The 13,551-nt window shown below is 38.9% G+C and overlaps 1 protein-coding gene across 7 annotated transcripts in view; it reads left to right on the plus strand.

Annotated features, from left to right (window-relative positions):
• Nucleotides 1-7,566: 7,566 nt before the first annotated feature.
• Nucleotides 7,567-13,551, plus strand: part of TAB2 (TGF-beta activated kinase 1 (MAP3K7) binding protein 2) — an 88,944-nt gene continuing 82,959 nt past the window's right edge. For 6 of the 7 annotated variants that reach the window (XR_004628172.1, XM_034669272.1, XM_034669271.1 and 3 more), the window contains exon 1: nt 7,567-7,700. The gene's annotated coding sequence lies outside the window, so the exon portion shown is untranslated. The remainder of the gene's footprint in view (nt 7,701-13,551) is intronic. The other variant, XM_034669273.1, reaches the window with a different exon arrangement.

Consider the following 13,551-nt stretch of genomic DNA (forward strand, 5'->3'; position numbering starts at 1 on the left):
AAATAGTCGGCTTTCTTGTCTCCCCACCTCCCTCTCTTCCTTCTGCACCTGAGAGGCTAGATGAAGCGCAGACCCAATTATATTCCATTGTTCATAAAATTTTAATGCTATGCCACTGCCTCCTAAGTTTGTCTCCTACCACTATCCTACTTTTCTCCTACAGTTCAGCAAAACCAAACTACCTAACATTCCCAAAATATTCTCTATGATTTTCTGACTATATTTTTTCTTCTGCCATCCACATGCACCCGGAATGCTCTCCATTTTTTTTCTTTTGCAAACCCATCATTTTCTCAAGGCTCATCTGAAACATCATCTCCAAGAAACCTTTCCTGTAATCTCCAACTCTTCTGAACTCCCAGAGTAACTCTGTTTCTCTGAAACTACTCACCCTATTATTATCACTGCCATAAACTGTTTAAGCCAAGAGAATATGCCTTATATGATGGTATGATGAAAAAATTCTGGGATATGTGGTCAGAGAATCTGTTGAAAGCCCTACTGTTCACTTACTAATTGTTTTAGATTGGGTACTGTCATTTAACCTATTACGTTAAGATCTTTAGGTGTGAATTGGTGGTGGTAGTAATAATGTGTATAACAAAAGAAGCTGTGAAGAACAAAGGTCATGTATGTGAAAAAAAACTGTAAATTGTAAAGCACTGTATAATAAATATTGGCTTAGAATTGATACATTTAGTGTGCCTTAAGTTCCTACCCTTTTGCACATCAAGCAATGTATCAAGGTGTTATATTCTGTATAAGATGGTACCAATAATTTGTGATAAGATTTGGCATCACAATCTAGTCTCAAACATGGAAACTATCATTATTATTTGGTTGAGAAAATAACAGACTTTTTAAACACTGGTTTTGTTAAAGGTAAAAAAGAGCCTTAAAAATACTGACCACCCATGCCCAGGTGAAAGATAGGGGATGTTGTCACAGATTGTAAACAATTGCTAATCATGCTGACAGAAACCTTTCTGAATGAAACATATTTCTATTGAAGAGCCTATGATATATGGTGACAGGGAGAGATAAAGATGAAATTAGCCATTCTAACTCCTGTTTTCAGGTCTAGTCCTGAGGCAAAAGGCCATTAGAAGTCATCTTTGTAGTATACTTCTTCAAGAGTTTTTCCTCATTTAAAAAATTGCATTGTTTGGTTTTTCTTATTACAGAATTCTTTTTTTTTACATATTCTGAATGTGAATCTATTGTCAATATATGTACTGAAATATATTCTCTCTTCCTTACCACTCTCGTGATAGTGTCCTTTGATTAATAGAAGCTTTTTTGCTTTTAATTTCCCATTTAGGTCTATGATCCATCTTGAATTAATTTTTATATATGGTGTGAGGTAGGAATCAAGTATCTTTTTTTTCCCATATGAGTAGCCGATTGCTCCAGCACCATTTGTTGAAAATATTATCCTTTCCTCACTGAATTGCAGCAGTGCCTTTGTCATAAATCAAGTTCTATTTCTGGATTCTCTATTATGTTCCTTTGGTATATTCCTGTATCCTGGTGCCAATCCCACACTGTCTTAATTACTGAGTCTTTTAATAAGTCTTAAAATTTGGTAGTATAAGTCTTTCAACTTTGTTCTTCTTTGAAATTTATCTTGGTTATTCTAGGCCCTTACATTTCCATATAAATATTAGAATCAACTTTCAATTTGCATGCACATGCACGCACACACAAACACTGGGTGAAATTTTCTTCCTTTCTTATTTACTTTTGTCTCAAAAAATATCCCTTCTCCTAAAAAGTTCAAACTCTCCTTTTGTGCCTTCAGTGTTAATCCCCTAGCATTCTCTTGCACACTCAAGCATCATCACCTCATTCTTGCACCTTCAGTCTTTCACTGTCCTTTGAATTGTTCCCCTCAGCAGATAAACACAGAGAAATGTATCTCATTTCCTGCCAAAGCAAAACAAACAAAACAAATGTTTTCAACCTAACATTTCCCCCAGTTACTGTACTCTGTCTTTGCCATCTAATATTTTTAAATATACACATACACATTTTTATTTATAAAGTTGTTATAACATTACACAAAATTTGGAAAACTCATTGTTCAACCACTCCAGGGCAGTTATGATTATTTCATAGTATCTTTATATACACATGCATGTGTAATTTTTGGTGTTGTAATCTACATGTGTTTTTTAAAAAGTTTTCTATCTTCTTCCTTCACTTAATATTATAAAAATTTTCCCATACTGCCCCATAATCTTAATAATTACTTTAAATAACTACATCACACACAATTGATTACACAAATCCTAATTCTTCAAATAATAGTATATTCAGAAATTTTTGTTCCTTCCAATTTTTAGTCGTGTAAGTTAATATGCTATAAGCATCCTCATAGATGTAACTTTCCCTTTCATGACTACCAAACCTTTGGGAAGAATAGTCTATTTCATGCTTCTACCTACATATCTGCTCATTCCTTAACTCCCGAAATCTACCTGCTCCTACATTACTTAAAAAAACTCTCTTAAAGGTCTAGAATGACCTTCTAGTCAGCAGCCCAATGCCTCTAAGTCTACATGATCCTGAATCTTTTCATAGCACTAAACACTGTTGGCCTTTTTGAAAATCCATTCATTCTCCTTAATTTCTGACTACATATAGCCCAACTTTGCCTACTTCTCCTGCTTTCCCTGTTTCTACCTCATCCTCCAGGGTTGTGTTGTAGATCTTCTCTACTCCTCCTCTCCTTTAAAATCTCATGGCTTCATTTATTTTCTCTCTGCAGATGACATCCTGTGTTTATCCCCAACTTTGATCTTCTTTCTGAACTCCAGTCTCATGTTTTCAGATGCTGAATATCCCCATCAAGATATCTCTTTGATGTCTCAAATTAGAAGGACTATCACGGAGATCATCATCTTTCCTTCCATGACTTTTCCTCTTCCTATGTACCATAGTCATTTAGGCTTAAACCCTGAGTCATCTTTGACTCTCATCTCTCTGTCTTTGACTCCTCAATACTTGTTCCATCATATAAACCAGTAACTGTTTCACGAATAGGCATGTGATTCAATTATGGCCTAGGAGATGGGGTAAGGGTGGGGAAATGGTTCTGGGAAATATTTCCCTTTCTTAAGAAGACCTCCCTTCTTCCTCTGGACATTATGACCTCAAGATGTGATCATTGGGACCACCATTACCATCTTGCTATTAGCCAAACAATGATGCCTACACTCAAGACATCAGAGCAGAGATGGAAAGAACTTGGTCTTTGATGATATTGTTAAGCTTCTGGATCTTTTAAACCTGAAGTCTACTCTAGTTTACAATATCCAAATTTATGAGATCTAAATTTCCTTATTGCTTAATCCATTTTAAATTGAGATTTGTTACATGCGGGTGAGAACATCCTTACTGATAGACTACTTTATATCAATTCTTCATTATCTCTTTTGGGCTATTGCAGTGCTATGTGATCTTTATGCCTTCAAACCTAATCTATTTCATACACCTACTGCTAGATTATCTTTCCTAATGAACTTGTTGATCATGTCTTTGGTTTTGTCCAAAGACCTTTAGTAACTTCCTATTGCCAAGAGAATAGTTCAGACTCAGCTGCTCGGCATTGGTGGTTTTATGCCTTACATACCTCATGTTACAGATACACAGAATTAAGTGCTAGCCCTCAAATATACCTCTCCTTTTCCTGCTTTTTTCATGTTTTCTTTCCCTGGAATACTCTTGTTCCACTTACTCCTGTCCATATGCAACTTTCTTCTTGAAGCTATCCCTTCCCTACTTCCACACCCTGCAAAGTGATCTCTCCTTCCCCTAAACTTCTATGGTCTTTATTACTGTCTACTTTGAATTGGTATTATTCGTATAACATAATCTCTTCCACTACCAGCGCTCTTCCATGGAATTTTCTGTGATGATGATTAATAAGCACTTGAAATGTGGTTAGTGCAACTGATGGCCTAAATTTTTTATTTTGTTTCAATTAATTTGAATATAAATAGCTACAAGTAGGTAGTGGCCACTGTATCAGACGACATAGTCCTAGACTAAAAGGCTCCTGAATGTAGCACAGGGATTATATCTCTTTTATCTCTGTAATCACTACAAAGAGCACTGGCAAGGCACAGTACGTTTTATTCTTATTTTCTCCACGGAGCCTTGTGGCCAATAGACACTGAATATTTATTTGATCATTAAATTTGGAAATCACATTTACCAAATACAGTATAGAAGTAAGGGTTCCCAACTGTTTTGTTCCAAATTCAAGTAGATTAAATAGGGGAGAAGGGTAAGCTGAAAGGACAAAATTCTCACCTGTTACTGAGACACAAGGCTAGCCCATCCTAAAAGGATCTATTTCTATTGACCTGTCTACCTTACAACTTTGCTCTCTTAGTCCAGCAGAACTCTGCAGTTTAAAGCTCTTTATTTTTTAAAACTTTGAATTTTGCAAAAATTTCAAACTTAGTGAGAAATTGCAAGAACAGCACAGGCAGTTCCATATTCACCAGGTTTTTAAAATATTTAAACATTTCTTTGAATTTAAAAATAATCCTGTAGTTGCCAAGGACTGGGGGAGGGGAGAGGGAATTAATATTTAGTTGAGTATAGTTTCAATGTTGCAAGATGAAGTTTTACAACTCTGTTGTACAATAATGTGAATATACTTAACACTATATATTTACTATATATATACACATAGCCTATACTGCACACTTAAAAATGGTTAAGATGGTAAGTTTTATGTTATATGGTTTGTTTTTTTTACCACACAACACAAAATACACACCACCACCTTCAAGCATGAGAACAGTTAAACCATCTTTGAAAAATGAGTTATAATTCTGTTATAGACTCCAAAAAAGGAAATTATCTTTTCTTTTATCCTCTGAATTATTCTTCCAGAAGTCAATCTGTTCTTGTATTTTCAAATCCTCACTTTTTAAAAGTCCTTCCCAATGGCTCATTTTAAATTCCTAATTTTATAAGGGAATCATCATATTCCAACCTCAATAGAAATAAAATTGATTCTTTAATAAAAATAATAACCTAGATTCACCAATTTTTAAATTTCACCGATCACTGTCTGCCTGTATATGTGTATGGGAGATATGAGAGATGTGTATGTGTGCATGTGTGTGTGTACATAACTTATTTTTTCTAAACCATTTGGGAGAAAATCCCATATAATGTTCACTTACCCTTTAATATTTCAGCATATTTTCTTATGAATAAGGATATTCTCAGACATATATTTAGGAAATTTAACATTGGTACAGTAGTTTTATCTACTTGGCAGTATATATTCCAATTGCATCAATAATCCCAATAATGTCCTTTATAGCAATTTTCTGCTCCAGTAAAGGATCCAGTTCAGGGTCACATTTTGCATTGAATTGTCAGGATTCTTTAGTTTCATTTAATCTGCATCTTTGTTTTGTCTTTTGTGACACTGACAGTGTTTTAAGAATACAGGCCTGTTATTATTTTATAAAACTTTCCTCTTTTCGGGTTTGTCTGATTCTCCTCATAATTAGATCCAGGTTAAAGCTCTTCAATGTATGTGTGCACCTATCATACTCATAAGTTTATAAAGCATCGTTTCTATTAAAATACACATTTATTTCATTAAATACGTTTCTAAAAATATTTTTGTATTAAGTACACTATTCCACCATTTCAAAACATCATTGGCTTTGTGCTTTTTAGTGGTTTCAAAGACCAGCGAAATTTACTTAGTAATAGATCCAATTTCTCTAAACTCATTTATTCAATTACTTTAAGTATGGAAGTAATTCATCAGAATGGACTACTAAAAGTATCAAAGTTTGGTGATTTTTTATTACCCACCAGTGAATAAATTAAAACTATAGCATTTCCATTTTTTGAATCCTAATTTATTTTTACGTCTCTTAATGATATCAACAGGAGAGAAAATAAATTCTGATATTGTGATTAACAAGTACGTTTGGCTTTTGAAATGGTAAAGGTTTTGAGTTGGTTCTTTATTCTAAGATCACAGATATATTTAAAGGATGAGTGAGGAAAAAGGAACTGGGAAAAGTCCCTTAACTGTATAGAAACCTGTACTTCTTAAAAGATATTTTTAAAAAAATTCACTATAGCTATAGCGCTCATTCTGGAAACAAAAATAAAAATGGTCCTTCAGGATTTTTCTGAGGAATAAGTAAGAATTGTTTCAAGGAAGAAACTGGCAGGGATATGGACATTTTGGACAGGGACAGAAAAACGCCGTAGTGTTTTGGACACCATGAAAGCACTAGAATCTTTAAATAAATATTTTACATTGTGAGAAATGTCTGAGCGTTAAACACGTTTTTTTTCCCCCTAGGAGAAATTAAACAAATATTTCTTTAAGAAGATAGAAACAAGTCTCCCCTTCTCCCCCCAAAGTTAAAGTGTCTTTGGCTCTGCTTCCAGGACTTCTAGGAACGTGCAATTAAAATAAAATCGAAACAACAAAACCCTTGCAGCATTTAGTTGCTGTTGTTTTTTTTTCAAGCGCTCTAGAAAACTCAAAGCCCGACTTTTTTCAAGTTTCGACGGTGAGAGTGCCGAAGCTTCCAGGGCTTCTCCCGCACACTCTTGAGACTCGGGGCTCCGGTCCCAGTCACCCCCGTCCGCCAGCGGCCTCTGCGCCGCCTGGCTCCAAGGGGGTGTGTCCCGGCCCGACAGCGGCCGGACGCCGCCTCTGCCGCTGGCCCACCTGCAGCCCCCGGCGGCCCGGGCCTGCGGGAGGCGCGGAGCCGTTGTCGCTCCGGGGCCACCCCCAGCCTCGAGCACGAGGTCTCCACCCCGCGGGCGCAGCCGACCCGGGGCAGGTCCCGCCGCCCGCTTCCGGACGGGCCGAGCAGACGGAGCTGCAGCTCCTTTCGCCTTTCAGCGCAAACTGCTACCGGCCCCCTTGGGGTGGAGGAACTTGGACTTTCTCCGCGCACACACACGCACACACAGAGCCCTCCAAACTACGGGAGGTCGGGATTTAAAAACGTAGGATCCCGGGCCCTTCCCAAGCTCTTTGCGCCGGCGGCCCCTCTTGCGCTGCCCCGGCAGCGGCCAGCGCCAGTTCGCATCGCGGAGCAGGGTTCTCCCTCCGGCCTTCGCTACGCGGGCGTGGAGTCTGCGAGTGTCGGGGGAGGGGTGCAGGGCGGAGAAAGAGCATCCCCCCGCCGCCGCTGCCGCCGCCGCCGGCCGGTTGGGGGAGGCCTCGTCACAGCCGCCGCCTCAGCAGCGGCCGCAGATCTCGCGGTGTTTGCCGGCGGCTGCGCCGCCATATTGTGTGACAGTATTTTGATTTGCACTGGGCTGGCGGAGCCGCGGCGAGAGCGAGCGAGAGCTTGGGGGGGTGGGCGACGCCACCCAGCCAGCGTTTTTGATCTGCAGCAGCCGCCGGCGGGGCGACCCAGCCCGACCCCCTCTCCTCCCCTCCCCCTCAGCCACGAGCAGCGGCAGCAGCGGCCGGAGGGAGTTGGCGGCGGCGGCCGATCGGAGGGGCTGAGCGGGGAGGGAGGGAGGGCTGAGGTGTCCCCCCTGCCGGGTGGAATCGGAGGCGGCGGCGGCGCTGGCGGCAGCCGTGGTGGTGGAGGCGGCAGCGGCGAAGGTGGAGACGGCTGCCCTAGTGGGAGAGGCGGCGGCGGCGGCCGAGGAGGAGGAGGGGGAAGCGGCGGCGGCGAAGGGTAAACGGACAGCACTGCCGGGCCTCGGCGGGATCCCCAGTCCCGGCTCTCCCTTCAACTCCCCGCACCCCCCCTTCGTCTGGAAGGGGCTCTGCTGACTCGCAGGGCCCTTGCGGGGCGTCCGCTTCTTCCTCTCACTCTTCCTCCCTCCGCCTCCTTCCTCCCCCAGTGGCGAGGCAGAGTGGGAGGCCCCCCAAGTCCTCCCGACCGGGTGGGGGTGGGGAGCCTCGGGCCGGGCCTGGGCTCCGGGGAGTATGTGTGTAGGGGGAGGGGGGCATTCATTGGAGTCGGGAGCCGGGGAGAGCCCCGGGTAGGGGAGGGTGCCGGGGGTGGGGAGGGCCCCTGCCTGCACCGGTGCCCCCGGCCCGCCCCTCAGGCATGTGTGAGATGGGGGTGGGGGAAAGGAAAACTCCTTTTTGGGGAGCTGTGGTCCGGATAAAGATGATTTAGCGAGGGTGTTGGGGGCAGAGACTGAAAGAGTTCTGTGGCGACGGAGGGAGAACTTCGTTCCTTTTGCAGTGTTGGTTTTCTGTAACCTACTTGAAATGGGGAGCAAGCCCTGCTGTGAATATGTGGCCCCCTCGATTTCCCTGGAAAATTCTAGTGTTGTGTCCAATCGACCTCCAACCCTAAGATTGTGGTTGTAGCAGGGAGGCTGAAAGGGTCTGGATATAGCTGAACAGGTGACAGGTGTATCTTTCTGTTGCTGATGCTGTCGGATTGCTAGGGCAGAGTTGTATACCAAAGTTTCTGAGACCGTGTGAGTTTGTATTTATGTGTTTGGCCACGTTTCATTCCATATATAGTATATTTGAGATGTTAGGTTTCCATTCTTCAAGTCCGCTTAATTGTTGTGGAGAAATTCTTCAAATGTTTCTGATAAGAGGGGTTTCCAGGAGAGTGGAGGGAATTTGCAGCTTCACAGGGGTTTCTCAGTAGTCCATGAAATTCAGGTCCCCAGTGCGAGGCTGTTTTCAAGAGTTTTTATTCACTGGAAAGTTCTTGAACACTAAGGTCGTGTTTGAGACAACAGTGAGGCAGTATAATTATGCATCCATTTTGTCTGTTTTAGGTAAGTTTGTAAAGTGTCAAATTTTAGGGTCAGGTTGATTCACTTTTTATAAAAGGAACTGGTCTATGCTTTAGCTCAGAAGAGAATGTTGCTCATTATGCAATATCAGATTTGGCTGGGAATTTTGGTGGGCATGGAATAGAATTTTTGCTTTCAGTTTTTACACTATTAACTGGTTGCCACACTTTTCTTCCTACAGTAGCAGAGTATTGGCACCCTTTTTTTGTGACAGTGAAATCATTGGTTTTCATAAACCCTGCAGTTTGAAACTTCAGTTTGAAACCATTGCATTTTCTAATAAAGGAAGACATGCTTTTCATCTTATTGTATGTTTTGGCTGAGCACTTAAATTAGAAACAATGGAAGGAATTGTCAGATAAATGAGCTACAAATTAAATTAGGGCCAAGTTAGTTTAAAAGGGATCCTGAAACATTTAAAAATGTGTATGGAACAAATATATTGAGTGATGGTACCATCAGTATGTTAACAGGAAATAGAGCAAAAATTCCAGTGATTCAGAACTTCTGTTGGGTTTTTTTTTTTTCTCCCTTTAATCTAATCAGTTTCTAATATAGGATCTTATGATTTAAATCTTTAAAGGATCAACTGAAAGTTGAATGTGTTAATTAGATGAGTAATTCATCCACTATTTCATTTTTTCTCTTGGGTACGTGGAATAACTTTCTGAGTTTAAAAGTATTCTCCTAGGACACTGATGAACTGCAATTATTCACCCTTTTTTAGTGAACTGTCAAATAGTAGTAGAGCCTGTGCTATTGTACCTCATTAAGAAGTGGGTAAATAATGGGGGTCTCATCTGATACCAGTTTCCTGAAAAATATATTTTGATTTAAATCAATCCTGTTTGATTGAAATAACATCTATATTTGGTCCTCTTTTAGTGGAAAGAAGTACTTGTCTTCAACTAAAGATTGTTTAAAGACTTGGAAACAATTATTACAACTAATGAAATGAGGTTTTTAAATTCTGCAATTAGGTAGACACTACCCAGATCCCCAATTATGTTAATGAGTATTCCTTCGTTAGTAGTTAGTATTAGTAACGTGGGTAATTGTCTTAACATGATAAAAACAAAGTTTTATTCTATTTCTTATCATTTTCTCTGTAAGGAAAATTCTTTTCTCAAAATACTGTTCAGGGTGAACACACTGCATTTTGAAAAATAGGTGTAATGTAGACCATTTACATGAAACTATACATTTCATGCCAAAAATTCTTTGAGGGATGTCTGAATTTTCTAAACATTTCTTAAGATACATAAACTGATTAAGACTAAAAGTTTATTTTTTTAACAATCATCAAAATACTTTAAGAGGGAATTTTTGTCTTTTATAGATGTTTAAAAAAAGGTATCAGATAATCCTTCCAATATGTAAAGTTTGTAAATTAAACTGTAATTCAGAAACTCTTCAATTCCATTATATCTCTACCTGGCCAGGCTCCCATGACCCAGAGAACATAGTAGCACTTTTCCTTTGTTTCACTTATGTCATCTTTATTCGATGCATCTGAGATTGGCACTGTCTGTAATAGAAGGATTATGAGGTAATTACAGAAGCAAACGTGAAGATTGGGGCAAAATAGTAATGAGAAGATAAGGGATTATTAGATGAACAGTTTTAGGTAGCTAGAAATATATAGAGGTGGGTAGTGGTGGCTGCCAAGCATAGGAAAATGATCATGCTGAACTGTACTAAGGATATTTGCTCTGAATCTTTTGATATACTCTGACCATATGTATGTCATCTTATTTAAAACCTTCTGTATCAAGGGATGCCTGAGTGGCTCAGTTGGTTAAGCATCCGCCTTTGGCTCAGGATCGAATCCTATATTGGGCTCCTTGCTCAGCGGGGAGCCTTGCTTCTCCCTCTGTCTACTGCTTCCCCAGCTTGTGCTCTTCCTTTTTCTCTGACAAATAAATAAAATCTTTATAAAATATGAAATAAAACTGTATCAAAGTGGTAAGGATTTGGAGACATTGAAATTATGTGAAATTTAAATGCATGTACGTTCGTATTATCTCTGGTTCATATTTCAAAAACACAGTAGTTTAACATTTCATTTCTTATGATTCGGGCCGTATAAAATCAAGGACACTTGCTTAATCAGAAAGCTAAAAAACCTGAGGAAGTACTCTTAGGGATAGCTAGTATTGTACTTTCAGCATTCTCTTTTGTTGACCACTAAACCTGACTGTGATCTTGATAGAGTCAATAGATTAAGAATGGCTTTCTTTTTGTTTTCTAAATATTCCGTCCCTCAAAACACAATGTTTAGTACCAAGTAATACTACTGACCTTCTAGCATTAAAGTTAAGCATTTCATTTAGACTTTTCACTCTGATTTTTATTGAGTCACTTTACAGAATATGCTTAGTTTCTAATTTCTTAATCCTTGGAAAAGGAATGAGCTACTGTTAAAACACAGTAAAAAGTGTCAGCTGACAAGTTGATATTTTAGGAGATCCAAATCAGAATTTCCACAAACTAAAATTATAGATCTTAATATCAACAAAACATACCTATGAAAATCGATTAAAGCTTAGGCACTTAAAAGTGAATTTTTTCAAAATATAGTTTATGTAGACCCCCCTTCTCTCTTGATGCTTGATAAATTGCTGGATGTCTTTTTGATTTGCTTCTTAATATTTTTAACGTAAAATTTTAATAAATTATTGCATTTCTAATCTTCTCTACCACTTCAAAATTTGGGGTTATCAAGGGAGCGATGAATTTTTTTTTGACCTTTAATAACTTAATAACTTTTTAGTGTTTCTTTTATAGTAAAGGAAAGAAAGACACTAATTTTTACTAAATGCCTACTGGGTGCCAAGCTTTCATTCACTTCACAAATACTTATTAAGCACTTACTATGTGCCAAGGACCTTTGCGATGTTGGAGGTGGCAGCAGTGAACTGACATAGACAAATTTTCTGTCCTTATATAATTTACATTTTAGTAGTGAAAAACGAATGAGTAAAATGTAGTATGTCTAGGATGAAAAAGTACTGTGGAGAAAAAACAGAAAAGTGGGTTGGAGAATGGACATTGGTTATTTGCTGTTTTCAGAACTGTATGATCAATACTATCCTTGATTTCAAAAACAAAAACTTACATAAGTTTTTTCTTTAAGAATGTACTTTATAACTTGCGAACACAATTATGTTTGTACTAGAAAGTTATAGTTTCCACTGATAGCAATTTCCTATTGTTAGTACTTCAGAAAACTGCTTTGTGGCTCAACAGAAAATCTAGAGTTTGCTGTCCTGGTTTTGCCACTGACTAGCTTTGTGAATCAGAGAGGATTACAATTTTGTAGCCTCTCTGAACTTGTTTTCTTTTTTTTTTTTTTTAAGATTTTATTTATTTGACAGAGATAGAGACAGCCAGCGAGAGAGGGAACACAAGCAGGGGGAGTGGGAGAGGAAGAAGCAGGCTCATAGCGGAGGAGCCTGATGTGGGGCTCGATCCCAACGCCGGGATCACGCCCTGAGCTGAAGGCAGGCGCTTAACTGCTGTGTCACCCAGGCGCCCCTGAACTTGTTTTCTTCTCTCTAGAAGGAGTGTAGTATCAGTAAGGTTGATGTGATTATAAATTATACATTTTGTGTCAATTATCTGATATATAGAAGGGTAAGTTGTAACATTTTTGTTTACTACTTATCAGAAAGTTCTGTCAAACAAACTTAAAGTTGATGACCCTTCCAAGAAGCTCTCATAACACTGTGGGGCATTGTTTAGTATATATTTCATTTGAACAACTAAAGCATTCTTGTCTGATACATAAGGTTGATTAAAATGCACCTGTAACTTACAGTCACTAGTACTGTCTGGGACATTGGTACAGTTGCCTAGTCAGTGTGATACCAGGTGTAAACTTAGTATTTTTCTGCTGACAGAACATTGTGACATAGTTTATTAAGGTTGACGAGCTGAATCTGAGCATTTTGACAGATACACACAAATAGTGTGTTAAGATTCCAATTTATACAAATAGTTGGAAACATTTAGTACAGCCTGGCATATTGTAAGCATTTGATAAATGTTTGTTCTTTTCATTATTTATTACTTCTTTATTGTATGTAGGAGGTAATCCAAAGAATTCACAAAGTATTAAGACTTTTACAAAGATAAAAGAGTTCAAATTGTTGATGAGTTTTTTTGAGGGTAGAGTGGAATAGCCAATCAAACTGAAGTATTTGTTTTTCTTTTTTATTCTGGAAGATCACTAACTGAGCTTCTCAAGGACAGACCATGGCTTATTTTCATTTCAGTATTGACTTCACCCTATCTTCAGTGGTTGGTCTCTGCTTAAGAGCTCAAGAAATATTGTATGTGAAATGGTTCTTAGTTTTTCTGTGTATCACAGCTCATTTTGGTGGTAAGCCACTTTGAGTTTGAAAAGAGACTACTGGCTTAAGTCTTTGAATCTCTAAGCACAGACTGAGGTGTCAGGCAAGGTCTTCTGAGTGCCATTTTTTTAAATCTACCCAAAAATTTGAAAAATACCATAGAAATTGAAAGGAATAAAGAAGTTCTTTGCAGCCAGATTGGCATTTATTAACCTATTCCTATGAAGTTGTTGACATTCAAGTGAAAAAGTGAATAGCAGTCATTATAAGAAAAATAGAAAAAATAATTCATGCATGATTATATGCCCTTAACTTTAAAAGACAAGTTTATCTTTCTCTTTAAGGCACTTTCAATTAAACTATAGATTTATACTGGCCTTATGAATTAAATGGCTCAGTCACGTTG

This window comes from Ailuropoda melanoleuca, chromosome 10, assembly GCF_002007445.2.
Source record: "Ailuropoda melanoleuca isolate Jingjing chromosome 10, ASM200744v2, whole genome shotgun sequence".
Taxonomy (NCBI): Eukaryota; Metazoa; Chordata; class Mammalia; order Carnivora; family Ursidae; genus Ailuropoda; species Ailuropoda melanoleuca.